General features: G+C 46.2%; 1 long non-coding RNA gene across 2 annotated transcripts in view; it reads right to left on the reverse strand.

Annotated features, from left to right (window-relative positions):
• Positions 1 to 11,093: 11,093 nt before the first annotated feature.
• Positions 11,094 to 27,721, reverse strand: part of LOC138481635 (uncharacterized) — a 48,096-nt gene continuing 31,468 nt past the window's right edge. For both annotated transcript variants that reach the window (XR_011274301.1, XR_011274300.1), the window contains 2 exons: positions 11,605 to 11,721; positions 11,094 to 11,285 (listed from right to left, as the gene is read on the reverse strand). This is a non-coding gene — a long non-coding RNA (uncharacterized lncRNA). The remainder of the gene's footprint in view (positions 11,286 to 11,604; positions 11,722 to 27,721) is intronic.

Consider the following 27,721-nt stretch of genomic DNA (forward strand, 5'->3'; position numbering starts at 1 on the left):
AGCGGCTAGAAGCAACATACCAACCATTATGGCGGTCTAATGCCTTGTTGTTTGAACAGCCTTCCGATTATCAGTGCAACCATAGTGCTTCTTTTATCATAAACCAACACCCTGTGTACCGCAAAGGAACAGCGCGTGACTCAAGATGAACTTTTGTGGATCGACAGCAAAGACAAATGCAAATTGCTGAATATTCTCTAAACATTTGATGTCAAATAAAAGTACTTTACGAAATGTACACTCTTGCTGTTTGCTTTTAAATCACAGTTTCATATTCCGAATTGTGGCGCGCTGTGTTGTGAGATAATCTGTGTTGTTTTCCGGGTTCTGTATAAAGTCGCGTAGGACTGGAGATGACTGGGCCTTACGCGGTACTAGCGGCTAGAAGCAACATACCAACCATTATGGTGGTCTAATGCCTCGTTGTTGGAACAGCCTTCCGATTATCAGTGCGACCATAGTGCTTCTTTTATCATAAACCAACACCCTGTTTACCGCTAAGGAACAGCGCGTGACTCAAGATGAACTTTTGCGGATCGACAGCAAAAACAAATGCAAATCGCTGAATATTCTCTAAACATTTGATGTCAAATAAAAGTACTTTGCGAAATGTACAATCTTGCTGTTTGCTTTTAAATCACAGTTTCATATTCCGAATTGTGGCGCGCTGTGTTGTGAGATGATCTGTGTTGTTTTCCGGATTCTGTGTAAAGTCGCGTAGGACTGGAGACGACTGGGCGCGTTTGGCTACGCACCCTGTAACGTCACGGAGAGAGACGGGGAATATGAATGCTTTGATAATGTCAGGCTTAGGGGCGGGAGATATGATTTAGTGTTGCAAAAGCAGGTCAACCAGGTCGATGGCGCAAGTGATAGGATTATCACATAATGTCGGCGCACAGCAGCCTGATTTTTCGTTTGTTTAGTGGACAAAAAGTCAGGAAAGGGCCACAGGAAATTGTAATGTCAATGGACATAAGGAGGGCTCTTATAACACTTTCAACCTGACAACGAACAATACGAACAGCGTTCTCAGACCACCCCCATTTTGTTTAATTGCAAACATTACCTCCACGTCCACTCTTCCTCGTCCCAGTACTTACATCTTGAGGCCCCTGCCTGCGACACAGGACCTTATTCTATTTCTTTAAATTCCTATAACTCCTCCCCCACATCCATATCACTCAGTTTCATATTACCAAGCCGGAGCATGGGACCTTCCCCGCAGGGAGGGTGAGGAGGGTCGTCAGTACTGTGACGAGGAAGAGTAGGACTAGGAGTAATGAAGATTATCGGTAAGTAATCAGAGCATTTCAGGACACCGCGAGTGTTCTTAGAACACATTCAACTTGCCAGAGTACAATACGGACAGCGTCCTCAGGACACCCCCATTTTATTTATGTACGAACATTTAAGGACACCGCGAGTGTTCTTAGCTCAATTTTAGCTTGCTTGCGAACAAAACAGACACATAATCTGGCCTCAGAACACCCCACCATTTAGTTTATATAGAACATTTCAGAACAGCCATGTTGTCCGCAGACAAATCGAACACAACAAAAGTGTCTAGCACATAAAAAAAAACAACATTGAACCTATCTCAGACTCCCCCACCCTCCCCAAACACTCTTACACACCAACACACTCCACTAAATACAATTTTTATTGGTAGTTTCACCACGCTGTCTGCAGCCGTCCGCGAATGCAAGATGGCAGGCACCACAGAAAATCTGACGCGCTTCACGCACCACGCCGTCCAATCAGCGAACACGTTGCATGTGCGCGGACATCATGCAAGCCGCTCGGCCAATCAGGGCACTGTCCGCGGAGCGAACCGGGAAGTCCGTACGTGGAGTGAACCGAGATCTCACTAATTTTTTTTCCTTACATTTTGGTCATTTTAAAAAAAACTACTGCACGGATTTACACCAAATTTGCAAAAGCACGCTTTCGGGACCAAGCCCCCGCTCCTGCCGCAAATTTGGTGTAAATCCGTCCAGCGGTTTGGGCTGTAGGCGTGCACAACGTTTTTTCCCATTATGTCTATGGGAAAAAACAAAAGTTTTGGGACCCCCCCTATAACTTTGCCCCCCCTGGACCAAACCTCTCCAAACTTTGCAAAAAGAATTCAGAGTGGGCCATATACTTTTTTTGCAAAGTTTGGTGAGGAATGTCCAGAGGGAGCGAAGTTATAAGCCACCCAAAAACAGTTAAACCTCACACAATTGCACTGTATTATTAGCTCAAAAGAAAAGGGTAAGAACAAAATTCATAAACTCCCGAATGGAGAAAATAAAACCATACAATAGATGTATATATCAGTCAGTAAAACCTGAGGGAAGAGAGAGACTTGCAGCTTCCCAAATTACAATCCGATTAAACAGCAGAGCAGGGATTAATACTACTGTCCCTGATTAGCACTGTCCACTTTCAAAAGGTAATGTGTCCCACGGTTACAGGATAAGGCACGCCCAACAGCTTGAGGAGCTGCCAGACGTCGACTCTCCTCCCTCACCCCGTAAACCTGTGTTCATTAGGTGGTAATAGGAGGGCCCCAAGCCGTCCGCTCTACAGGAGGAATCCAATCCGGGCTAAAAAGTTGATTTACCAGACTCAGCAGAGATGTAGTTGAATATTCCTAATCCAAATTCAGAGTCCGCTGAGTAAAGCCTCCAGAAACAACGTTACAACCTTTCGTACTCGGAGCCCCTGCCAATAGTCTTAAGGTACCACTGTGGAAAAATGGTAAATCTTGTATTACTCACGGATTGTTTCCTGTATAGGAGCCGTATAGCTGGTCTATGTCTGGTCGATTCCTTGGGCAATGCAGAGTATTGTTGCCACAACTTACAGCCAAACAGCAAAACAGTAGCTCCAGCACTTACAGCTTCAGGGCTTAACGCTGCAAGGGCAGCTGTGCGTGGGTTTTGCCTTCCTCCAGGGAGACGTGACCCACAAGAACAGAGCCTTCCTTAAAGAAACATGAGCGAAATTAGCAGCGCTCGCAGTATTTCTTTCTCAGTTGTGAGAGATAAAAGTTGTAAATCACAGCGCATGCAGAGCCGACGCTTCTGCAGCCCCAGTGTGAGTCTCCACGCTGCAAGGGCGGGTGTGCGTGTGCTTTGCCTTCCTCCAGGTACACGTGACCCACAAGAACAGAGCCTTCCTTAAAGAAACAAGAGCGAAATTAGCAGCGCTCGCAGTATTTCTTTCTTAGTTGTGAGAGAGTAAAAGTTGTAAATCACAGCAGATGCAGAGCCAACACTTCTGCAGTCCCAGTCCGAGTCTGGCCAAGCCAATTATATCTAAGCAATAGTTTTCAACAGAATGGAATAAAGTGCAAGTTAAGCAATACAAGCCATTCATTGCAAGTGAAATACAATATCATCTTACACTCCTAGGTATCGTTGAATTTGGCACAATCTTCTCACATCTAGAACCCACGCCACCCTTGCGCCTGGTGCCTCTCTCTCCTGGGACTGGCCTAGTCCCACTCTGCAGCCTGCACGAAGGTGGGATGCGACAAGCAAGAGCCTCTGCCCTTCAGTGCTGGCTGGTTTCCGGCCGCTGTTTTGCGTGCACGTCTCTCTCTAACAGCCCAGGATGAGTCCTCCTTGCCTACAGCAGGTAAGGGGTTCTTATTAGGGCCTTCCTGTCAATCAGTGTGACGTATTGGACTTTCTAGAAGGTTCTCGGCAAAACCCTCTTTGCTCAAAAACATGTTTTTGATAGGAAAGTTCCACTATATGTTTGTGATAGGAAACTTCCACTCTTCTTAGCGCTCGGGCCCCCTCCTCTTTCTTCTGGGAAACTTTCCCTGGAAGGCGGCCTTATCAGTGCACCTACGAGGTCAAACCATGTCCGTGGAATGCGTGGAAAGCAGTGCTGCTAATGTCTGTCCATCGTGGAGCCTCTTGCAAGAAATAGGTGTTTATGAGCTGAAAAGCTTTTGCCGTTAATCCCTTGCAAGCACAGAAGGATTTGTGCCTAACATAGCTTACTCAGGCGGGCCATCTATGCTATAGTATTACCAAACCATCTATGAAGCTCTTCCTAGCAGCATTTTGTTACACTCTTCGACTAAGCTCTGGGTATTTGCAATAAGCCTTGGCCTAATGTGCAGCACAGTTAGCTCAGTAGGTTAATGCATCTCCGCCAGCCTTGATGCTTCACACTACAGTGACCCCACTATTCATAACAATGATGGACAATCTTTCCGCTGCCTCCACAATCATGATACTATGAACCTTATGTCTGCCCAAATCCTTTCTCCTGTCCCTTCTTTCAGTAAACAGCAGGGAGTGAGGAAGTGGTGGTGTGTCGACCCCCCAATGCATGCCTTGTTTTAGAAGACCATCCATGAAGCCTCTCTTTTGTCATAAATACATGCTTCCTTTACTGATGCATTGCTAAAGATTCCTATCGAATAAAGACATGAGGATGTCCTTCTGTATACGATGCGCTCTTTTTCACTTAGGGTTGTGTTATTAGTTAGGTGATAATATTAAAACTATCACCTGGTTTTATGCCTGCCCAAGTATGAGTCATGAGGCACACACCCCATGCCATAGTCTTAGAATTCACATGACTATCAGTTGGAAATCCACACGGGAATGCTGTCAACTTACAGAGCATAATTTTCCCCTAATGAGAAGGGATGCCCGAGCCTGTTTCTAGCGCAACCTTTCGATTAAGGGAACACGAATATTCAGGGGTATCCACAAGGGAGTCAAAATATGGATGTATTCTATGCCCACATTATCACCACATTGTTACGGATCCTTCTGAGAGCCCAATTCTCAACATGCTGCAGTGAACGTGGTACATAGCACGATTCACTGCGACATTTCATGACGCCCAGGCACCACTTCTATTCTGAAGTGGGCCTGGGCGTCATCGGAAAGCACAACAGTGCTTTCGTTAATATCCGCCTGTTTCCGAAGATCTCGGCAGCAGTTTTGCTAAATAACGAGGGAATCGTTATTTAATGAAAATGCTGCCGATACACCAAAGTGAGCAGCTTCAACATTGCAGGATGTTGAAGCTGCTTACTTTGGTGTAGGAAAGTGTTCATATACACCCGTGTGTTGTATATGAACACTTTCATGTACACCAAAGCAATCAGCTTCAGCGTTGCAGCAACGTTGAAGCTGCTTGCTTTAGTGTACATGACAGTGTCCATATACAACACGGGTGTATATGGACACTTACATTTACAAGGCTTCTTGTGGCACTCCTCCGTACGGCACCAATTGTGTACCGTAGTTCAGCGCCAATTTTAAGCGCTTACGAAATTGGAGGAGTGCCACAAGAACAACCATGCAAATGCATAGTTAACAAGAGTGCCGGTTGCTAGGTCAGTTTTCAGCCCTTCCTAGCAACCAGCACCCATATTCCGACTTCGAAATATTGCGCCACCATTAGAATAGGGTGTAATTACCGAAAATGCCGTCAGCCCTTTTAACGACATTTTCGGCAATTGCCACCCAGTTGAGAATCGGGCCCCCAGAATTTTCATAAATGGCATAGCAGCGGTTGGAACCGCAGCAGTACCTAATGCATTTCCATTCCGCCCAAAAAAGAAAGATGGAATTGCATTTTAAGAAAATATAACATGAAGATTTTATGGCATGTTGCGTGTGTTATTTAAATGAAATCATTCTGTATGCATTGATTCTCATTTTTCGCATGAAAAATCAGAGGTGAATGGTCACCTATATCATAACAAGGGCCTTACCAGTCAAATGGTGATTGGCAAGTAGTGACTGTGATTGCAGTGGGCGCTGTAAACATCATTTAATAAATAAATAATAAAATGTAGGCACATGGCACAGTGGTCTGACACCATTTATTAATGATTTCAATAAATAGATTCCCAGGTAGCATTTTGCAGGTCATCATTGTATAAATATGTGTTTTGCTTTTAATGCCAGGATTGCAGTTGACAAATGACAACACCGCATTTCTTTGTTGTTCCTGCACCAAATTGTGGTGTATGTACAAATACGCAAATGATTACACATGCAAACAGAACTCACTTACCTCTGTTTCCCTCACCTTTTTTGTTCGGTCCACATATTAGCTTCATTTGTCCTGTTGAAATATGTGCACGTTTGGATATTGGCTTCCACATATGTGACGTGCCGATCTCATGCTCCCATCTCTACAATCCCACCCCCACATTTCTGGGCATGGATCAGACAGTGAGGAAGTCAAACATCGAAATGTATTTAAAAGAGTGATGAAGCTTAAATCAAGCCAGGCTCCAGCTTTAACCTGGAGATTACTAAAGTATTTATGTATCCGAACAAAACGACAGATGAAACATTCAAAATTCTAAATGTCTATATGAACCATGCTATTATAAGTCCTCAAAGGCATCCACTTTCAATCATGCAGACTTACTCTAAATAATATATATATCAAGCTAAGCACCCATAACTCGCGCCACCGCCGTGCACTGCTAAGACTAACACCCAGGACATCAAAGATGAAATCACAAATGTCATTGATGACATCACTGATGACATCAAATATCTGGGCCACTTGTTTTTGTTCCTTGACATATTTAGGCCAAGTGGTTTTGTTCACTGGCAGTAAGAATAATACAATTTAAAAAGGTGCTATATATCTAGATGTTAACATTGTGATATGTTCTTTTTGTACTTTCCTTAGGGTTTGGTCTCAGCTCACGGTGCACATACATGGGGAAATGAGCAGGCCTCAAACACATAATTCATTTGTATACGCGAAGATAAACTTTAATGTCATTAACATTTTCTGATGATGCAGTTTCTTTCTTCCTTACTTTAGTTTCCCTGTATGTGCCTCTGATTTGTATGCATTGTGGTGCTTCATATGTATTGTTTGTACCAGCACCAGAGCTGTAAGTTTTGAATTGTTAGCTAGTTATTACATGTTTAACATTACTCAAAACTCTGATAAGAGAGAATTCATTATTGTACTATCCAAAATTACAATATTATAAATAGTGTACTTCTATGGTGCATGCTGCCGTCATTGCCTTTCTTTATATATGATTAGGTTTCTGTATTAACAACAACACTCCAATAAAATGATATTAGATGAGTACATTCTTTAATAGATTAAGTAGTTCATGATAGGTCTCCCGATCACTCCTGACATCTTGTTATCAACAATATAAACACAACTCCTTGTAGAGACTTTTCATCAAAATGTATTTCAAGCGTGATGTCATCAGTGATGTCATCAATGACATTTGTGATGTCATCTTTGATGTCCTGGTTGTTAGTCTTAGCAGTGCACGGTGGTGGCGCGAGTTATAGTTGTTTAGCTTACCATAACTGGCAAATTTCAGGGGGTTTTCGGTTTTACTTGGAACCATAACATCTGTTTAACAAAGTTTTTTCTTTGAATTGCATAGGTTTTTATTAGTCCAACTTAACCATAACCTCCCTTTAACAAAGTTTTTTTCAGTGAATTTCAAAGGTTTTTATTAGTGCAACTTAGCCATGAGGTCCCTTTAACAAAGATTTTTCATTGAATTTCATAGGTTTTTACCAGTGCATGCTATTTTCCTACAACTTACTAATATCATACATACCCAATATAGCAATATTTGTGTCCAATTTACACATTTTCACCTCAACACTCTGCCATTTCACATCATCTGGACTAATTTTTTAACACTTCTATACACTTCTTGTAACTATTTCAACTAGTTTTGCATCCGTAGACGTCTACGAACATCTGACTTCATAGCGGACCTTCCGGGCAGTGCCACATGATCATACGCTGGCGCGCGGCATGATGACATGTCTGACAACCCGTCCACACTTCACGATAAGATCTCTGCTTGGTGGACAGTTCGGAACTGCATTTTCTACTAATCTAGGAACTTCCAACTTCAAAATTTCCCTTGCACAGCTCCAACACCTATTCCTACTCATTATCCATTAACAATCTAGTACACAGTACATACTTTTAGCAAAACTGCTATTTATCTTAAAATGGCATCAGCTAATTCCATCCCTCCTCCACAAGAGCCACCACCACTCCTGTAATCAAGGAGCATGAGAAACAGTGCCCCCTTACTTAGAAATAACACACGCGCAACATTTTCCCTTGTCCACCTACCCCTCCATATTAGTGTTTGGTTGCTCTTCCCTCATTTCCCTCCCCACCTTTCATTCTCAGCTCTCCTGCCAAAAAAAATACATACAAAAACAACAAACGACAAATTCCTTTAGGAACCACCTTTCACAGTTAAAAAATAGAACTAAAAAAAAATGTATAGACTCCATCTACTTTATATTTCTCAGTAAAGTACATAGAATAAATAACATTTTCCATCATTTCCATTTGCATTTTGTGTTATGCTAATGGAAATATTGTGGCGTTCATCCTCTGTTCCAGGGACTGGATTGCAGGATACCGGCCCAGCAGCCCAAGTTATCAGCCCAAGTGAAGCAAGGGTGGATAACGAGGTCTCTGGACCATTATCCCCCCATTCCAGCCCCTGAAATGGGGGATGAAGGCCATTAACACCCTAGGTTCCCAAAGCGGGAACCCGGGGTGCTAAAAAATAGGATTTTTCTTGCAACACCTGTAGGAAGGAAAATCCTTTTCCAGGATGGCCACAATGGAAAGGGAAGGTGAGGGTTCCATACAGGGCACCTCTTCACTTTCCATAGAAGCCTGCAGAAGGCAAAAAGAGAACCCTATGACCATATTACCATGAGCACATTTTTCTCCCCTTTCAAATCTATCCTAATTTTGAATAACTTTACCACAAAGCCAGACCCAGGTGGACATGGCCACTTTAATCCTATGTTTTGTCCCTTGTGATCATGGCCAGTAGCCAGATTGTCCGGATCATGACCTTATTCCATAACCAGGACAATCTGGCCACTGCCCATGGCCACAGGCTACCCCTCAGTCACTAAAGGTGTACCGCTATATTTTGTAGCTACATTATGACACTTGTCAAATAATAAAACACTGGCACATTTGCAAAACCATGCTTGTAGGTCCTTGCCAATGCTCCTTATGCAAGTTTGCTGGAAATCCACACATGTTTTATTTTTTCAAACGTGTCAAATGTATGCACATACAATCATCATATAACCTAGCCCCCACTTGACAAAATCCATTCAGACTTTACGAAAACATCTAAATCTAGATCTATAATCTTTTTGCAAACCTTTGTGTAGATTCGTCAAATGGCACCACATTTATAAGCCTTTACAATAGTTTGGAACCCCCACTCTAATTTTGCTCCCTCTTGACAGAATCCCACCAAACTTTGCAAAAACATGTATATCTTGATCTATTATTAGTTTGCCAAATGAAGTGTAGATTCGTCAAATGGCACCTCATTTATAAGCCTTTACATTATTTTGGGACCCCTCCTCTAATTTTGCCCCCTCTTCACAAAATCCTACCAAACTTCGGAAAAACATTCATATCAAAATTTATTATCAGTTTCCCAAATTAAGTGAGGATTCGTCAAATGGCACCTCATTTATAAGCCTTTACACTATGTTGGGACCCCCCCCTCTAATTTTCCCCCCTCATGATAGAATCCCACCAAACTTTGCATACCCACTCAGAATCAGCCCAGGAATATACATGCTAAATTTCATGCAGTTCTATTAAATGGCGCCAAAGTTATAAGCCATCCAAGAACTGCATTTCACCAACCCTGTAATGCTAAGGTGTTCGCAAACTTTTACAGGACTGTTCGCGAACATCGGAACTGTTCGCGGACTTTCGTGGCAAAAAACACCTGTTTTTTTTGCTTCTTGCAGCCATATCCCATCCCATCCTCATCACCCCTCACCTCCCCAGAGATTATTTGAGAAGTTTGACAAGTGGAATATTATGTTTTTTCATATGTTTTTACCGCGATGTCCGCGAATCCAAGATGACGGCGTTTCCAAAAATCTGACGCACATCATGCTCCTCAACATCCAATCAGCGGAAGCGTCGCATGTCCGCGGACACGACGCAAGCCGATTAGCCAAACAGGAGCAAAGTTTGGTGAGGATTCGTCCAGGGAGAGCGAAGTTATAAGCCGCCCAAAAAGTGCTCTTCCTATGGAAACAGCAAATTAACCATAACTACACGGCCACTACCGTGACCATGTGATATATATATGGCAATAAGCATACCAACATTTCTACTTTACATTGGGTACCTTAAATCACATAACTTACCTTATGATCTGTCAACATAAGGCAAACACATGCATTCACTTATTTGAAAGATTTCAAACTAATTTTCAGAATACTCGTTTTTATCTGGTAACAAGACAAGAATGGTACCAGTGAAAAATTACATCAATTAAAATCCATGTACATTTGAATTCCCATGTGATGTTCTCAGGAATCTATATGTTCTGTTTTGAACCCACATGCACACTACATTGTCTAAATGTGTGGGTGCTGTTATCAATAGGCATGTGTACGTGGCTTTTATTAAACACAGATGTATTCTTTTTGTTCATCAGTGTGTGTGGCTTTCCTTGAACATGAAGGTATTCCTTTCAATCTAGATACATGCACAGTTTGAAAGGGGAATGCTTGTAATGCTTTCATTATCTTATATTTCTGGGCAGGAGATGTACTATTTTTCAGTAACACATACTTAGATGAAACCCTGCTTCCTATCAAAAGACAAGGGAATTCGGATGATTGCACTTTGCACAGTTTTTAAACAATAGAAGTAATTCATTCAGCATGCCTTTCATTGCGTAAACATCCAGTCTATACCTATGACTAGGCCCATGCATGATATCTCTCTAGATCATGGTATGTTGTAACATGGCATGACCCAAATGACTCTAAATCAGTGTAAGGTTGATTATTGATGCACACCTCAAATTAAATGGCAATGAAACATGCATTTAAGAGATGCTGTAGATTAATTTTAGGTGCGGGGGAGGAACTGAGGCCATGGCACAAGACCCCTACAAACAAGAGGCAATTGGAATGAGGATTCAACAAGGGAACCCTCCCATCCCCTGCACACTTTAGGATGTTTGGACTAAGTCCACTACTGTTTTCTCATATTAATACAAAAAACATATAAACCAAAGAGATCAGTTGTGTGTTTTTATAGCAAAAGTTTATATCTAAAGTGTCAAATACACAATATTTCAAAAGGAGAAACATTTACAAATTCAAGAAGCAAAGCAGTGCAATAGTAGGTCACAATAAATTTGAAACAATGGTGGAATCCAATTCATGTGGCGACGCGTTTCGAGGATACTTTCCTCTTCTTCATATGGCCAAAATTGAATTCTTCATACAAAAGGAAAAAAACAAAGGGGAGAACGTTTGTACAAGTTTTTTTATACCTTGAGGTAATTCATTAAACTCATGCTGTACATTTCAGTCTCATCTGTGAGCCAGAACAGACTACATTGTCAGAGAAATTGTAATTAATCTAGTACCACAAGGGCACATTCATTCCCAGTTAAATTCAGGGTGAGCGGAGGAGAAGAGGTTCAGAGAGACATTTCTAGTCCAGTGCAAGAGAAGTCGTCGTTCAAAAGTGTTTAGAAAGAATGTAGGTAGGTAAAGGAGCCATGTAGGTCAAGATATAAGAAAGTATAATTACCAGTAAGCAAAGTGTTCGAGGGCATCGGGTGCAGATAGAGATCCTTGGTGGTGAATCAAGCGATGTGTAGATCCTCCACGGGAAATATAGTTTGCTGTAGTCAAGAAGAAGACACAGCTGCAACAAAAATGAGGAGCAAGTGAGTAGAAATCAAACTATGATTAAAGGTAAGTTCAACCCTAAGCACTAGAAGAAATGTAGTACCTGTGGTGTGTACAAGAGGAGTGGCAAGTGCTGGAGAAAATATTCGAACGGCGTGGAAGCCTGATATAGTCGGGGTTAATTCACGTTAAACACTGTGTAACATCTGTTAGCCAAAATGTGTTAGAACATCCCACATTGTCCCCTTACATCCTGACATGGAAGAGATTTATAGATGACATTTTTGGCATATGGTGTGGCACACGTGCAGAATTGGACCTGTTTTTTGAGTACATCAATTCAATACATCCTCGTATCAAGTTCACCATGGAAGTCGGTAATCCATATCTCCACTTCCTGGATGTTAATTTGAGAATTAGTAACAACGTAGTCGCTACATCCATATCATAAACCAACTGATGCAAACAACCTGCTACATTACTCTAGCTTTCACCCCAGAGCTATGCTCCAAAGCTTCTTCTTGACTACAGCAAACTATATTTCCCGTGGAGGATCTACACATCGCTTGATTCACCACCAAGGATCTCTATCTGCACCCGATGCCCTTGAACACTTTGCTTACTGGTAATTATACTTTCTTATATCTTGTCCTACATGGCTCCTTTACCTACCTACATTCTTTCTAAACACTTTTGGACGACGAATTCTCTTGCACTGGACTAGAAATGTCTCTCTGAACCTCTTCGCCTCCCCTCACCCTGAATTTAACTGGGAATGAACGTGCCCTTGTGTTACTAGATTAATTACAATTTCTCTGACAATGTAGTCTGTTCTGGCTCACAGATGAGACTGAAATGTACAGCATGAGTTTAATGAATTACCTCAAGGTATAAAAAACTTGTACAAACGTTCTCCCCTTTGTTTTTTTCCTTTTGTATGAAGAATTCAATTTTGGCCATATGAAGAAGAGGAAAGTATCCTCGAAACGCGTCGCCACATGAATTGGATTCCACCATTGTTTCAAATTTATTGTGACCTACTATTGCACTGCTTTGCTTCTTGAATTTGTAAATGTTTCTCCTTTTGAAATATTGTGTATTTGACACTTTAGATATAAACTTTTGCTATAAAAACACACAACTGATCTCTTTGGTTTATATGTTTTTTGTATTAATATGAGAAAACAGTAGTGGACTTAGTCCAAACATCCTAAAGTGTGCAGGGGACGGGAGGGTTCCCTTGTTGAATCCTCATTCCAATTGTCTCTAAATCAGTGTAACCCACTACTTATAATTCAAATAATATTTAACTCTGCAATGGCAATTCCACATTACAGTGACATTATACAGTTTTGAATTTTGTTTTTAGCACAAAGTGGATTAGACTTTAAAGAACATCTCACCTTGTATTTAATATAGATGAGAACCCAGAACATTGTATTATTTGCACCTATGTCAATATTTTCAAATTACACCCCTCTGCATTGCCAGTCATTTTATCTTCCCAGATTTTACCCTGATCAATTTGGACAGTAAGGGGATTGGTAGGGGTTCTTATTAATTTACCTCTTAAGATATAACCTCTGATTTTGGGAGAACCAGCAAGGAACCCAATGAACCAGACATCATTTTGTCAGCAAACCCTCAGTTCAGGTGGCTTATTTGCCCCTCTGCATAAAGCTGGTCCTTCTGCTCTCCAATCTGTAGTTCATTCTCTTTCTTAATCTTCATCACCCAATATTCCATACACATTTTGGGGGTAATTCATAGAATTCATCGCAGAATTAGCACATGTGGCCAGCGCAGAGAGGGAGCGTGCGCCAGCCGTGTGCGCCAAACAGCATTCAGGCGCACTGCGTATTCATGGATTTCCCAAGCCATTTGCAGCCGTGGCGCAGCGAACATCCAGCAGCGCCAGTTACGCCCCCAAGAACGCCCCTTGCGGCAGAAAAAGCCATAGAAATCCCCAATACGGCGCAAAGGGCCACGCTAACCCTGGACCAGTTTACAGGCCCCCTACACTATAATAGCATGAAAAACTGCGCGTACCACGCTCGTGGCAGCTAAAATGTGTGAAACTGAACTCGCCTACCCCCTTGAATACACGTACCCTGCTTGCAGCAGCCAAAATGTGTGAAAATCTCCTTGCGCACCCCCTTCAATATGCGTACCACACTTGTGGCAGCCAAAATGCGTGATAATCTACTCGCGCACCCCCTTGAATAAGCGTACCCTGCTCGCACCTACAAAATCATGTGTAAAAGGCCTACCGTAACCCCACGAATATGCGTACCATGCATGGGAAGCCAAATCACATGAAATCTCCTTGCACGCCCCCTGCAATGCGCGTACCCTGCCTGCGCAAAGCAAATTGCGTGTAAAAAGTCCCCCCTGTGGTGTGGGCTGCCTGAGGGGCATGCACAGGGGTGTAAGGTGGTCCCCTGTGGTGTGGGCTGCCTGCGGGTCATGGTCAGGGTTGTAGGTGTGCCCCCTGTGGTGTGGGCTGCCTGCAGGGCATGGACAGGGGTGTATGGTGGTGCCCTGTTGTGTGGGCTGCCTGTGGGGCATGGACAGGGGTGTTGGGTGGTCCCCTGTGGTGAGGGCTGCATGCGGGCCATGGTCAGGGGTGATGGACTGCCTGTGGGGCATGTTCAGGGTTGTAGGGGTGTCCCCTGTGGTGTGGGCTGCCTGAGGGGCATGGACAGGGGTGTAGGGTAGTCCCCTGTGGTGTGGGCTGCCTGCGGGTCATGGTCAGGGTTGTAGGTGTGTCCCCTGTGGTGTGGGCTGCCTGTAGGGCATGGACAGGGGTGTTGGGTGCTCCCTGTGGGCCATGGTCAGGGGTGTTGGGTGGTCCCCTGTGGTGAGGGATGCTTGCGGGTCATGGTCAGGGGTGATGGGCTGCCTGCGGGGAATGGCCAGGGGTGTAGGGGGTTCCCCTGTGGTGTGGTCTACCTGCGGGGCATGGACAGGGCTGTTGGGTGATCCCCTGGGGTGTGGGCTTCCTATGGGGCATGGTCAGGGTTGTAGGGGTGTTCCCTGTGGTGTGGGCTACCTGCGGGGCATGGACAGGGGTGTTGGGTGGTCCCCTGTGGTGAGGGCTGCCTGCGGGGCATGGTCAGGGGTGATGGGCTGCCTGCAGGACATGGCCAGGGTTGTAGGGGTGTCCCCTGTGGTGTGGGCTGCCTGCATGGGGTGCATGTGGCTCCTCAACACACTGGTGCGCGAATCTGGGGGTATGCGAGTGAGTTGGCGATGCAATTTCACTGGCGGGACCGGGGTACGTGTATTCTGGGGTACATGAGTGCACTTTACACGCTATTTCGCTGGCGCGAGCGGGGTACGTGTATTCCGGGGTACACGAGTGAGATTTACACACGATTTTGCTGGGGCGAGCGGGGTATGTGTATTATGGGGTACGCGAGTGAGCTTTTCACGTGATTTCACTGGCGGGAGTAGGGTATGTGTATTCCTGGGTACGCGAGTGCGCTTTACATGCGATTTCACTGGCACGAGTGGGGTACATGTATTCCGGGGTACGCAAGTGAGATTTACATGCAATTTCACTGGCGCGAGCGGGTTACGTGTACTCTGGGGTACGCCAGTGAGCTTTTCAAATAATTTTGGTGGCGCGAGAGGGACACGTTTATTCCGGGGTACGCGAGTGAGATTTTAACACGAATTTGCTGGTGGGAGCGGGGGACATGTATTCCGGGGTACGCGAGTGAGCTGTTCACACGATTTCACTGTGGCGAACGGGTACGTGTATTGAGGGGTGCGTGAGTGCGCTTTACACACAATTTCGCTGGCGGGAGCAGGGTACGTGTATTGCGGGGTACACGAGTGTGCATTACACACGATTTGGCAGCGTGGGCCCTCCCGGGTGTGCGATCCCCCCCTCCCCATGCCCCGCAGGCAGCCCACACCACCGGGGACCACCCTACACCCCTGACCATGCCCCGCAGGCAGCCCACACCACAGGGGACCACCCTACACCCCTGGGCATGCCCCAGAGGCAGCCTCCACCACAAGGGCCCCCATACACACCTAACTATGTCCCACAGCCAGCCCATCATCCCTGACCATGACCCGCAGGCAGCCCATCCACCCTGAGCATGCCCTGCAGGCAGCCCACACCACAGATGACCACCCTACACCCCTGGGCATGCCCCACAGTCAGCACACACCACAGGGGCCTCCCTACACCCCTGGCCATGCCCTGCAGGCAGCCCACATGGCACCAAACACTTGTGAGGCCCAACTCAAGTCCCCCCCACCAGTGACGGGCACCTGCCAGCAGGCCCCGACTCATGTCCCCACCACCAGTGATGGGCACCTGCCAGCAGGCCCTGACTCATGTCCCCCCCCATCAGTGACGGGCACCTGCCAGCAGGCCCCGACTCATGTCCCCCCCATCAGTGACTGGCACCTGCCAGCAGGCCCCGACTCATGTCCCCCCAGCCCACCCCCATTGACGGCAACCTGCCAGCAGGCCCCGACTCATGTCCCCCCACCCCACCCCCATTGACGGCAACCTGCCAGCAGGCCCCGACTCATGTTCCCCCAACCCACCCCCATTGATGGCAACCTGCCAACAGGCCCTGACTCCCCCTACCCCACCCCCATTGACGGCAACCTGCCAGCAGGCACCGACTCATGTCCCCCTACCCCACCCCCATTGACGGCAACCTGCCAACAGGCCCTGACTCCCCCCACCACACCCCCATTGACGGCAACCTACCAAAAGGCCCCGACTCATGTCCCCCCGCCCCACCCCCATTGAAGGCAACCTGCCAGCAGGCTCCAACTCCCCCACCTCACCCCCATTGACGGCAACCTGCCAGCAGGCCCAGACTCCCCCCACCACACCCCCATTGACGGCAACCTGCCAGCAGTCTCAGACTCATGTCCCACCACCCAACGTGCTGTCAGAATAGAGTCCCATGTCAGAAATGCCAACCCAAATCCCACCCCACGCCGCAGCACTCCAGTCCAAACACACAACCACATATTGTACCCACTCCCCAGTAAAAGCACCACACCTTTACCTTCAATAAAGCACACGCATGCACCCAAAGACATATCCAACATAGCCACACAGTGGTGACACATGACAGAGGCAATGGACAATGACACATGCACAAAACTAATGAGAGTAGACCACACCAATAATGAAGATTTGTGAAATGTATTAAAAAGATAACAAAATGACAAAATCAAAACCACACATGCAAATGAACAAATTATCAAAGTAATACCAAAAAGAAGAGAGAATCCAAGGAAAAAGAAAAATCCAAGAAATGAAAACTTTAAAGTGGTCCATTACCAAAGTCCATTAAAATAAATCCAAAATTGAAAACCATAACAAAACCATTACTCTATGGGATAAAAATAAAAATAAAGTATGTACATGTCCGGAACTATTCACAAAGTAAGTCACAAGGCTCTATGATCCCAAAAATAAAGGAAACCTAGCTAATATCCTATCAAAAACAGAAATATATACAAAAAGGAAGAGCAAAGTCTGTGGAATCCAAATCATAAATAAAAAGAATGGAAACCTATGCTAAAATAACTATGTACAAAGGCGGCGGGCTAGTCCGACAGCTCACTTATTGATGTTCCGGCCCAGGGCATCATCGAACTCCACGTCGATGTTCCGGAGGTGGGCCTGTTCCTTGGCCTCGAGGTCTCACAGGGATGCAGCCATGGCATCCACCAACTCCCTGTGAGTTGCCTCGAGGCACTCAGCCCGCCTCAAAGCCTGGTGCATGGAGTTCTCCGCCCTGACCATCATGAGCCATGCCCTCTCCTCCCGCCGCCACTCTGCATTGATTTGCTGGCCCAACCGCTGCCACACGGAAGACACACCCAGTCCTGGGTCCCCCTGCCGGCCGATGCCTGCCCCCGGGATGTTGTTGGCGCCGAGCGATGATGCCTCCCATGCCGAGCCTGCTGCTGCCTCAGAGCTAACTGCCTCTGCCACCACGACGGCCTCTGGGCTGATGGAATCCCCAGGCGCTGTTGTGCACATGTCCTACTTGATGATGCCTGCACATCTTCCATTTGCTGGGGTCCAGTTGGTGGCGTGACCACCCCTGCTGGACCTCCAACTCCCTACTGTGGCAGGGATCTGCTCTCCACCAGCCTGGCCGTGGGCTCAGGGGCAGCTCCACAGGGGGCCCAGGTGATACATGGACAGGAAGATGGCACGGACGATTGGCGCATAGGTGGTGCAGTTGAGGAGGGGGTCGCCAGAGCATCCAGCACATGGAGGAACCCTGCGCCAGTGACCTGTCCTAGCAGGTCGAGGCAGCCACGCAGGTATTCCAAATGACATGCACTGTCCTGCCTAGAACCATGCGCGTCATCCCGAATACCATGCGTGCGCATTGCCACACCGACTAGGACAGGCTGCGCATGGTCACGGATTGCCACGTCCGCAGGGAGAGGATGGCCAGTTGTTGTAGACGCATCCCCTACCTGTGAACGGGCCTGGACAGAGGCATCCCTGTTGTATATGGGCTATTACTATTGTGAGGATGCTGGTTGGTTACCGTGGACATGTTATGCATTCCTGATGTCCTGCCATTGGACATATGAATATGATGTCATAATGTTGCTGTCTATGGAATCTCAGGGGAATGTTTTTATTTGTATTTTGCAGTTGGCGTTGTGCTGTTGGACGGGTTGGGGGTCTTCTGCACCTGTCTTGCATATGCACATTAAACTCTTATATAATCATACCTGGCGTGGTGACTTTCATAACATAGGCGAATAGAATGGGATGTGAAAAGTAAGGAGCGACGACTCTCATCCTTACGGAGCATCCGGCCAAGACTTGAGACCCCCAACCCCGGTGCCTGCCTCTTAAGGAGCGATCATTAGTCCTGCTGTTTTCACTGATGGTTGCCGCGCTGCCCCATTCCTCGTGACGGCGTGGTGGAGAGCTGCTCAGCCTAGCGCTGAATCAGTCCAAAAAAGGGGGACAGTCACCTGCATCCTACGCTGCATGCTGGAGTGATTCAGCGTTGTGGGTTTGGAGGACAGCCCGACCAAACCTGGCATCGGCCGGAACAGTGGACAGCAGCCTGTGGCGTGCGCTGTGTGCTGCAGTGTCTCAGCGGTAATTGAGGTGGAGGATCGCTCTCCGGGACGACGCAGGTATTTGCGCTCCAGACAGTAGCGGTTTGGCGGCTCACTGTCACGAGCAATCTGCTCCTGCCTCGTTCGCTCTTCCGGAGGAGAGCGAAACCGGCCCTGGCCTCTGAGGTTGCCACAGCTTGATAGGAGACGCCTGATAGGAGGCTTGTCACGTAACGGCACTTCAGGTACGTACCGTTGACTTTACGCTCCTTGCGCCCCGCAACAAGGTAGTTTGTCGCCCTGTCAATGACTGCATTTCAGAGACCAAGCATTAGTGATACGCTCGTATTGGAGGAAGCATCAGATTTTCCTGCATGCGTTCCCCACCCAGGGCCCATTAGGGAAGGCGGCAACAGAGGCGTTGGTGCACAGTGTGTGAAGGACGATTTCTCCCTGACTGTTCTGGAGTGATACTTTACGCCAGTGAGTATTGTAAACGTTTGCTGTTTGCACAGGTGAGAAGCAACACAGCAATAGTACTGCATTCTGGGCAATCTCATATGGCAGCAATAGTACTAAATCCTTGTGCTGATCTTCTCAGCATATTGTACTTGGTGGCACGCATCTTTGAGGTTTGTTTAGTGCAACGTTTTGGAAATGGCTTTATCAGGGGTTCCGGGTCCCCAGATGTTTATGCCCACCCCAGGTCCGCCTAGAATCAAGTGGGGCCCCTGGAAGAGGGGATTTTTGCATTATGTAAAGGCAACTTGTGGTAATGGAATGTCTACTGAGAGGAAATTGTCCATGTTGATGCATTTCTTGGGCTACGAAGGGCAAAGGATTTATGAAACACTCCCAGATGCAGCAGAATTGGATGTGGAAGGGGAGGGAATAACTTTGATGCAGCTTTAGTGAAACTTGACAAGCATTTTGAGTCAAAGATCAACACAGTTCTGGAATGATATCATTTTGGAATGAGATTTCAACATGATGGAGAAACTGGAAGAGTATATTACAGCACTGAGTCCTCTATCCTTAAATTGCAAATTTGGTGAGGGGTTGGATGAGCATATAAGGGATCCGTTTATGTTACACTGCTCAAACGATAAGATTCATGAAGAAGTATGGTGGAAAGGTGATCCTAGTTTGGACGAGGTCATAGGTATTGCTAAGAGAATAGAACATACCTTGCAATGTGTTGTGAAATTGGGTACCAGAGAAACAAAACCCTCACAGGCCATTGAGGTATTGAAGATTGGTGACAAAAAAAATGATTGTGCGAAGGAAAAAAAGAAATTGAGACGCAAGTATACGAGAGGCAATGATGTTGTCCAGAGGGGTCCGGTGGGGAGTCAAATTACCCAGAAGGATAGTGCGCAGAGAGGACCAAAGAAAGATGACTGTGTTCCAGGTGTGGTAGTGCATGCCATTTGCCATTATTAACTTCCCCCATATGTCCTGAGAGACGGGCTAATTGCAATTAATGTAAGAGGTGGGGGCACTGAAAATTGTTTAAAAAATTATCACATTGGAGGGGGAAAGGGTACCATGTTTGTTGAGGATTGTGATGTGGGGTCATCAGGAGAAGGTGAAGAGTCTGAGAATGAGATTGTCACAGTTAATATGGTAAAATGTACAGAAACTGATGAGTGTGAACACCCTGCTGCTTGGGTTATGGTGAATGGTCAACCAGTGAGAATGCTAGTGGATTTGTGCTCTAAGATTACGTTGATGTCACGTGCTAAATATGAAAATGTTGTCCGTGGGCGAATGTTAGATTTGATACCATCTGATAAGAATCCCGGAGACTACAATGGGGGCAAAATAGAATTGTTGAGATGTTGTACCGCCCACTTCTGTTTTAAAGGGGGGGGACGTATGGAAAAATGTATGTTGCAAAGAAGGGGGAAACCTTACTTGGGTGGAAGGAACAAAGGGGATTAGGTATTAAATTGGATCCCAACAGCAAGGAACAAGTTCTCAACATTGGTAGTTTTGTAAGGACCGACAGGACGGGAGGAGATGTGGATGGTTTGATTGCAAGATACCCGGAAGTCTTTAACAAAGGTGTGGGGTGTCTTAAGGGCATGGTGCACAAAATTACGTTGAAGGAAGGGAGTACCCTGGTGTGTGCCAAACTTAGACCTTTACCCATGACTATGCGCGATGCTGTGAGGGAGGAGTTAAGGAAACTGAGAAGGCAGGTATTATTGAACCAGCTAAAGCTGTAGAGTGGGTTTCCCCAGTTGTGGTGGTTAAGACATCTAGTGGAGAGTTGAGAGTCTGTGTAGATTTGATGGAATTGAACAGGTGTGTTATAGCTGATCGCCACCCACTCCCAAATATGTGTGAACTGTTGAGTCGGATTGGCAATGCAAAATACTTTGCTAAACTGGATATGGCAAGTGCATATCACCAAATTAATTTGGACGTTGAATCGCGAAAACTCACTGCCTTTATCACATATGAAGGCATATATAAATTTCGCTGTATGCCTTTTGGGCTGATTTCAGCCTCATCAGTTTTCCAAAAAGTAATGGATAAGCTACTAAAGGGAGAGAGTGATGTTGGGTGTTTCCAAGATGATGTACCTATATGTGGTAAGAGCAGAGAGGGTTTGGAAAAAAAAAGTGGAGACGGTTTTGAGGATTTTTAAAGATCAGGGTATAACCCTGCGAGGAGAAAATGTGTCTTTTGTACCTGATCTGTTGAGTACTTGGGTCACTAAATATCAGAGGAGGGCCTGAAACCTAGGAGAGATTTGGTAGATGGCATTAAGAAAATGCATGTCCCGAGGAATAAAGCCGAATTGAGGTCGTTTCTAGGTACCATAGAATTTTACCATCGGTTTGTGGAAAACTATGCTGATAGAGTGACCAATTTAAGGGTGTTGTTGAGGAAGGGTGCGGAGTTTGAATGGGACAGAGATTGTCAGAGGGAATTTGAAGAGATAAAACTAAGGATCGACATGGCTAAACCATTAGCTATGTATGACACCAAGAAAAGAACCGTTCTTTCTGTAGATGCCAGCGAAAAGGGGATTGGCGTGGTGATGTCTCAAATGGGAGCAGATGGTGTCGAGAGAGTGGTGATGCATGCCTCCTGCATGTTGAAGGGTGCTGGGTTGAATTATTCGGTCCTAGAGAAGGAAGCCCTAGCATGTCATTGGAGAATTGAGAAACTCAAAAACTTTGTGTGGGGCCAAGAATTCACCCTCAGAACCTATCATAAACCTTTAAAGGCAATCTTTGAGAGTAATGGACTTGATAAGGTTTCGAGGAGAGTTGCCTGCTGGGTAACTAGGTTACAATGTCTAAAATTCAACATTGAGGCAGTACTGGGTAAAAATAATGTGCAGGCGGATTATGCTTCCAGATTCAGAGTTGACGATATTAATGAAGGTGGGGATGAGGATCATGTGGTTGTTGGCAATATGGTTTTTGTCACTGTCGAAGGAATAATACAAAAGGAGGAATGGGCCGAAGCATTACAGTCAGATGAAAGGTGGAAACGCATTGTTGGTTTTGTCAGGGGGGGTGGCTAGAGAAGAAATTGTTGTCAGGTGAGGAAAGATCATTGTGGGAGGTGAGATTGGAGTTGTCGGTGAAAGATGGGCTGTTATATCGCTGGGATAACTTGGTTGTTCCTGGGAGTTTGAGGGTGAAGTTGATTAAAATTGCACACCAAGGTAATATTGGTGTTTGCAAGACCAAGGAAATTATAAAGGGAGAGTATTGGTGGCCGTGTCTTGATCGCAAAATTGAGAGAGTAGTTGGTGAATGTGTGGTCTGTACTAAGTCTGGAAAGACCGTGTCAGCTGTTGTGCAGCTGCTAAGAAAAGTTACGGCACCAAAAGGTGTCTGGCAAGATCTTGCCATTGACGTTTTGGGTCCTGTGGATATGGGTAAGGGGCGAGGAAGGTTTGTAATTGCCTTGATTGATATATTTTTGAGGTGGACTGAATTTAAGGTAATGAGGGATGTAACTTGCCAAGCTGTTGTGGGATTCATGGAGGATATTTTTGAGAGAGAAGGACTTCCCAGGAGTGTCCTAACGGACAACGGTCAGCAATTTACTGGTTCGTTGTTTCCAGAGTATTTGTACAAGTGTGGAATAAAGCATAAGAAAACTGCACTATACTAGCCACAAGGAAATGGCATGATAGAGAGAGTGAATCGTTGTATAATGGAGGGAATCAGAGGAGCGAGTGTGTGTGGTGGTGACCGAAAGGTCGCTGTTAAAGAACGCCTGTTCGCTTTGCGGATGGCACCCAGTATTGAAACAGGGGTAAGCTCTTTTGAACTGATGAGAGGACGGAATGGAAATACATTGTTGTCTCCTGCGTGGCTTGGTAGAGCCAGAGAGACTGATAAGGTGGTGGAGGAGGTGAAGAAAGGAAAGGTGGGTCAAGAAGATGAATGTAAAGTCTCCCAGGAGGAAGACAACGGTTGTTGAAGTAGGAGATTTGGTCAGAATAAGGAAGGCTGTGATCTCCATGTATGCAATTGCACAACAACAGGGGGCATCATGCGAGATGATGGCTCAGGCAGTGGATAAGGAGGTCACTTCCATCCCCCCTCCCCCAAAGGCAGGTGGAGCTCCAGCAGCAGGCAAAGCGGTTTGCATGCCGCTCACACAGGCAGGGCATGTTGGCCGCTAACAGGGACCGACGGGCTGAACTGGGGGCTCTGCGCACAGCCATATCTGCAGAGGAACGGGCCCATAGGAATGCCCTGAGGGAAGCTAACACCTCCCTCAGAGCTAGTCTGGGTGCACTTGAGGTGTTCTGGAATAGACAGTCAGAACAGCAGCTGGAGCAGCTAACACGCACAATCTCAGCTGAGCTGCAGGCAACCCGTGAGGAGATCTGTGCATCACGTGAGGCCTTGCAGGTAGAACTCCGTGCTACCCATGACTTGCTGCATGGGGACCTCCGGACATCATCCTGCAGAACCAAACCTTTCAAACCTGCATGCTTTCTGCCATGGAGGAGCATTCCAGGGCTTTGCATGGTCTGCTTCCCGTACCACACACAACTTCTCATGTAGCACCAGAGGGTGACGACAGCGACGGCAGTTCTCCCACTATCGGGTAGCCGTGCAAGCCATGAGCCCATGGAGGGATTTGTTTTTCGTCAACATCCATGCAACCTCCTCCCACCTGGGTGGTCCCCCCGCCCCGGTCGCCCATGCCCATTTTTGATTTTTCCTTTTTAATTTTTATTTTTTCTCTTTTTTTTTCTCTATTGTGCATTCATGTCACAGTGTGTTGCTTTGTGAGGCACCCGTAGGCATCCACTGTGTGTTCCAGCTGGGCCCATACAGGCTTGTCTTGTGTTTGAGGCTTGGGGTCCAGACACATATGCACTCCTGCTTCCCCTTTCCATGGGCTCACAAGGGTGGCACTGTGTGACAGTAACTTACACAGAGGCATTGGGCTTCCATCAGTTGTGTGGCCAGTCTGTAGTCCAAACTGTGTATACACCCCTAGTGGGGATTAGTGATGGTTTCTCCACTGCATGGTTGATTTGTATTTTGTATTTAATATTGCTCACTATGCATATTTACATGTAGCTTCTTCATGTGATACCTTGCCTGTCTCCATTGCAGATGCAGTTCATGCTGTATGCAGTACCCTGCCACATTTACCTACCAGCAACACACTGAAGATGGGAGGGGTGGATGTGCTGCCTTTGACAGATTGTCATACTTGGACTATTGTGATTGGTCACTGTTAGACGTTGCCACTGTTGGGTCCTGTATTCATGTTTTGGCATGCTGGTAAGTATATGTTTATGTGTGCAGTTTCTTTTTCATATGTGAGAGGGAATTGTCTGTGGCCTTTTTCCATATGTGACGGTGCACTTTGTGACAGTTGTGTCATGTGTTGTGCATTTATTTTGTTGCTTTTACATTGCATGCCATGCCATGGTGTCTCGGGCGGGTGACATGGGGTTTGGGAGGGGTTGGGGGACATACCAGTATTTGGGTGTGCTGTTTTGCAAGTTGGTAGTCCTTTATGCAGCATGAATGTGTGCCTTTTACTGACATGGCATTGGCTCTCTTTAAGTAGCTAGGGAGGCACACAATGTAGCACTTCCAGGGAAACAATCTCAGGGTGGTAGGGATGACAGTTGACTGTCTCTTTGTCATCATCGATTGTCACCTGGTATGTGCCAGGCCTGTGTGCACTCTGTAGGGGTGGGATTTTAGGTGAAAATTGTTGCCACAAGCTGGGCACAGGCTGCCTCGCCACATGCCCTTTCCCTTCCCATGTGCAGCGGGCGTGCATGTGGTTGGGGATGTGGGGACACCACCATGTCCACCGGCATGCCCCGCCGGGTTGCAATGTTGTGCAGGACACATACTACGACAATGATCCTGCACACTACTGGGGGCACATATAGCAGCTGGCCACCAGAGCAGTCAAGGGAGCGGAAATGTGACTTGAGCACTCCGAATGTGCGCTCCACTATGCCCCGGGTTGCAATATGGACTGCCTTGAATCTTACCTCGGGTGGTGTGGCGGAGTTCCGTATTGGCGTCATCATGTAGGTGCTCAGAGGGTAGGCACTGTCCCCTGGGGAAGTGATAATGGTTGTGATTAGTTGGATTTTGCCATTTCTCTGTGTGTGACATGCATGCATGTGCACAGGCATTTGTACTCACCAATGAGCCATGTGTCACCATGCCTCCCAGCTTCCAGGTCCCGGTTTAGGGGTGAGATTCTGAATATGAAACTATCATGGGTGGCCCCTGGATAGTTTGCTTAGACAGAAGTGATTATTCCCTTGACATCGCATACCACCTGCACGTTGATGGAATGCCAGTGCTTGCGGTTGCGATAGATGTGCTCAGTGGCCCTAGGAGGACCTGGAGCCACATGGGTGCAATCAATGGCACCAAGCACTTTGGGGAAGTGTGCCACCCCTTAAAAGTCCTGGACCACGGCCTGCCTTTCTGCGGGTGTTCTGGGCATGTATATGTGCCTGCGGACTAAGGGGCGTGCAGTCATGATCACCTTCACCTGGTGTAGGCAGTGTGACGGTGTGGGCTGTGAGACGCCCCAAACTATGGCACTTGTCCGCTGAAATGACACATTGGCCAAGAAATGCAGTACATTGAGCACCTTTTCCGAGGGGCACAGTGCTTGGGGGCATAGGGTGGGAGATGTGAGGTCATCCTCCCAATCAGCGACCAGGTCTAGGATGATATGGGGTGGAAACCTGTACCTGCCATAGACCTGGTCATCAGGCATCCCAAAAAGGCTGGTCCTGGGTAAAAAAATGCAGGGCCTAGCTATCCTCTTCCTCCTGCGGTGTCCCACGACCACTGCTGCGAGGAACGGTACATTCATCATAGCGGTATGAGCTTGTTTGTTGTTTGCATGCACTTTTATGCTGCGCGGGGGCGCTTACATCAGCTTTCGCCTTGCGTACGTATTTCCAGCTTAGCGCGTTTTTTGTGGCACGCGGGTGTCCCCTGTTCGATTCCATGAATACGTGTTGTTAGCGCGCATGTGGGCGTTGCGAGGATTTGGCAACAGTACTTCCCCCGTAATGCCCACATTTTCACGTGTTGTTCCCCATTCCGCGTGTCACGCCCCCTTTTTAGGTGTGTGCGCTCGGCGGTGTGCACCTTCACTGGCTGTCTCGCGCACAGGATGTCGCAATGACGTGTGCACCACACGCGGATTCGGTGCAGATCACAGGTAAGACACACGTAGTGACTTCCATGAATCGACAAACAGGCGATTGCGCACCTTTCGCACACATGCACTGCGATTTTCACGCATGCGCCCCCATTTTCAGCGCACATTAATTCCTTGAATTACCCTGTCTATATTTTCTCCCAGTGTGTATGCTTTCCATATAGCTCTCTACTCCACTCTGCCTTTCCACAGAGATGTGGTTTCCCAGGCAAAAAGGTGGAAGGTAAAACTGTAATCCTTTCCAAAAAAACATGCCAACTCATTTTTATATAACTTTGGTTGTGGACATGCCAGCTAATGGAATTATTATTTTCAAATTCTGGACATCGAGGTGAATGTTTAGAGTGTAATGAACATTGTACTATGAACTTTGACAATTTAAAGTTTTTATAATTTTCAGGAAATTTAAAACAGGGTGACCCCTATTTTTCATTGCATAATCTAATCTGATAGATACTACTTCTAGATATAACACATAAACATTTCAAGTCAATCGGAGATTCTGGTATAATGCACCAGTTAATTTCGTGATTGCATTTAATATGAGGGGACCTCATCTTTTCTATTTAATGATATATTGCAAGTATTTGCAATAAGCAACACAAAACAGTATACTCGACAAGCATATACTAGTTTTTAAGAAGGGGAAAAGAAAAAAAGAAATCAGTTTCATTCCATTCATGCCACAGTATACAGTGAGCTTGCTTACATTTTCCAGATCTAGATCCACAAATCTACTCCAGGTCCTCTGATACAGGTGAAAACAAGACCTTTTCAATTAGAGACAGATTATAAAGTTCGTTATTCCAGTCATTTACCATTGAAGGTTGCAATTTTCCAACCCCTAAGAATCACCCTTTTCCCCATCATTGCGGCTCTAGACAACCATTTCTTCTCCGGGTTGGCCAAATCATCCCAAAAAGTGCCACCCCCTAATATCAGAGTACTCAAATCAAACACCAAGTCCAGTCGCAGTACCTGTTGCCTTAAGGTGAACACCTCACCTCAGAATGTTCTCACTCTGGCACAATCACAAATCATGTGTTCCAATGTCGCTTCAAGATGTCTACATCCCCAACACAAGTTTGAGTATAACAGGTGTCCAGCATGTGCTGATTAAGAGCTTAATCTGTATCTCACGCTATCCTCCATTTAGAGACACAAGAGGAATGTTTCTGCATATCCTCTCCTACTTTGCTTCATCCATACTGGTTGTAAGACTC

Source organism: Ambystoma mexicanum, chromosome 5p, assembly GCF_040938575.1.
Source record: "Ambystoma mexicanum isolate Mex_15411 chromosome 5p, UKY_AmexF1_1, whole genome shotgun sequence".
Lineage (NCBI taxonomy): Eukaryota > Metazoa > Chordata > Amphibia > Caudata > Ambystomatidae > Ambystoma > Ambystoma mexicanum.